The sequence below is a fragment of the Halyomorpha halys genome, unplaced genomic scaffold (assembly GCF_000696795.3).
Source record: "Halyomorpha halys isolate HHAL.00 unplaced genomic scaffold, Hhal_1.1 Scaffold112.1, whole genome shotgun sequence".
NCBI classification, from domain to species: domain Eukaryota; kingdom Metazoa; phylum Arthropoda; class Insecta; order Hemiptera; family Pentatomidae; genus Halyomorpha; species Halyomorpha halys.
The window spans coordinates 503190-506462 of record NW_027113310.1 but is presented as its reverse complement, the minus strand read 5'-3'; positions in this window follow the sequence as shown (position 1 = coordinate 506462).

Here is a 3273-nt window from a genome sequence, read left to right as displayed (position 1 = left end):
CAACTCGTTTCTAACCTGGCTTCTCCTACGCTACCTAATAATCCTCCTAGGCATCTGAAAAGAAGATGGCCTAGAGATCTTCTCCTTTAGAAATGTTTTTGGAGTTCTATCAATGGGTAGATTCTCCACATGTTTGTATCATATCATAATATCACTTACAGCAAATTTACTTGATGTGTATAAATGTTTACAGTTGTAAATAATAATAAATAAATTATTTTAAAAAAAAGTTTCTAATTATTATTTTGGAAGAAGATAGTTAACCGTACGAAATAGATTGTAGAAAGATAGTCCGGGTGGTGGTCAATAAAGTTATCAAAACAGTAAAAGAAAACTATTTATTGTTAACCAACGTTTCGTCCAACTTTGCAAGGCTTCGGCAGTGCTGTCTTAATTGAAACAAGGATGACAAATATTCGTATCTTGGTAGGCCTGTGTTTATTTATTCATATTAGAGGAAGATAGTTGACCATATGAAGTAGATTGTAGGAAGATAGTTTGGGTGGCGGTCAATAAAGTTATCAAAGAAGTGGAAAAAACTATTTATTGTTACCTGAGTTGTCATCCTTGTTTCAAGACAGCCCTGACAAAGCCAAGCAAACTGGGCCGAAATGTTGGTTAACAATAAATAGTTTCTTCTACTGTTTTGATAATTTTATTAACTACCTCCCGGACTATCTTTCTATAATCAGTTTCTATGTTTCAAAAGTCGCTAAAAACTTATCTGAGTTTATTTTACATAACAAAAAAAAAAAAAAAAGCATGTATATTGGAAGTTGTAATTTTGTATAAATTTAATGCAATATTTTGCCTGTGTTCTACACGAAAAAACAAAAATATTGGTATAATAACGATTAAAGATGGCATTAGATAATATAAAGAAAGTAGAAAATTACAAAAAATATTTTGTTCCTCGGTTCCCAAGGTGCATTTGCAAGCCTCGGTGTCTAATATTTTCGACCAAGTATCACAAAAAAAAGTTTCCAGTGATAGTTTTAAGAAACAATAAGTTTTATACGAATACGAATAAATAACAGACACATTTTTATTGTCATATATACGAACCGTAAAAAAAAATCTTCTAAAATCGATGAATCGAATATGGTCCGGGTGCGGTAAAAAAACCCCCACTAAAGTTGGGAATACTATTTTTATTTGAGCCAACGTTTCGCCCCACATTACAGGGCTAAAAAAGATACAAAAACTTGACATAGTTACAAAAAAAAAACATAAGTGGAAAATAACAGGGGTATACAATGAATGAATGAAAAGTGAAATTTAATAAGAAAAATTAAAGGTTGTAAACAATAAATGAAAACGGTAATAGTAACAGAAAGAGATAAAATAAGAGAAGAAATATTTCAGAAAGTACAAATTAAGAGATGAAAAGAGAAAAGAATAAAATCAAATGAAAATTAATGAGACAGAATTCATATCTGTTTTGACAAAAGTCAAAGTCAGAGTGAACCGTTTGTATTGGGAGGAGTGGGGATGGCAGTTAAGCACGCCACATATTAACGAAAATAATTTTAAAGAAACAATGTAAAAAAATTAAAATTAGGTAAACAATAAATGATAATACACATAGAAGAGTGAGAGAAGAAATATTTACAAAATTATAGATTAAAATTTTAAAAAATTCTCATAGATAGAAAAACAAAGAAGAAATAAAGTATAAAATAATGGGATACAATATGTGTAAAAGATTAAGAAAGACAATATACCAAATGACTGGGGATACAGAGATATGTAAATTATAATAGAAAATTAATAATAAAGTAATTAATATAAGTACACTTAAGTAGGTAGCATATGAATAAAAATTAAAAAATAAGATACAGGAATATAAATGAAAAAGGAAGGATAGCAAATATAAAAATAATTAAATAAGATGTGACAATTTAGAAAAACAAGAATAAAGGATATAACAAGAAAGTGGGCTTCTGAAATGCAGAACAAAGAGAAAAGAGGTATTATGAGGATTTTATTATGTTCAAAATCTTGTAATTCTTCTAAAAACGTTTATTTTTACTATTCGAGGTCTAGGTACAAGTTTTAGATCATGGATATTTCTGGAATATTCTAATTTCTGGTCTCGTTTGACGTGTGAAATTGGGTTCTGAATATGGAAAATGAAATATGCTAAAGAACGTTGAAAAAATAGTTCTATAACAAGCGATGCAGGAAAGAAGACACGTTTACGAGATTCGCGCACGTAGGTAAGTGGAGTTAGTTACACCTTCAAGTCAGTCATTGACTTCTATCTTCAGTTCAAAAATTACCACAGCTATGTACCTAATAGGGAAAACCTCAATAATGGATTAGCAATAAACAAGTATAATCTATTACGGTTATTACATTAATTAATATCAAAATCCTAATTATTTTTTAATAAAGGAACAAAAAAAACATAAATTTTATGTTAGAAAACTAATTGCAGAACAGTAATAAGCATATATGGTATAAGGTTAGAGTATTTAAGTATGAGAAAATGTATATTTTACTAATCTGTTTATTTTAAAAATTATTTCGGTACCTCTTTGGTGCAGTTCAGTATCATGTAAAGTAATATTTTAATATCTATAATATAAATATTATCCAGTAACTTTAATTCAAGTTATAGCATTGCGACAAATAAGTTTGTTGGACTTAGTAACGAACGGATCCCAAAAATGTTAATAAACACTAAACCGAGTGATAATAAACGTGCGACAGGTATACCGAAACGTATATGGGAGGATTGTATTAAGACTGATTAAGTCGGTTTGGGTTTGGAGGGGAGAAACAGGACAGAAGTATCAGCATCGAAACTTCGGCTTCGGCAAGCCTTTATTATTGTTATTATTATTAATTTAAATATTTATAGTTATTCTTCGTTATTTCATTTATTTAAATTTTATTATTATTGGAAAATACTTTTCGCTTTATGATTTGTTTGAGAATTATTTTTTTTGATGCTTTTTTATTAATTTATTTTTTTCATTTGATACTTCTAATATTCATTTAAAACTTGTCAATATGTATAAAAGCATTTTTTGCTCTTTCTTGTTAATCATTGTTTTTTAATTTTTTTATTTTATTTAGTAAGTAACAAAAAAAAATCAAATCTGAACCGGTACAACCCCTAAAGGACCAGGTACAGTACTTTATAAGGTAGTACTATTAGTAGATCTACGGTTGTGCAAGAAGTTGATACGGTCAGAACCAAGATCGACCCTAATTTTTATTCTGTTAAGGGTAAATCTACTTTATAACGCTTAATAGACTCCGGAG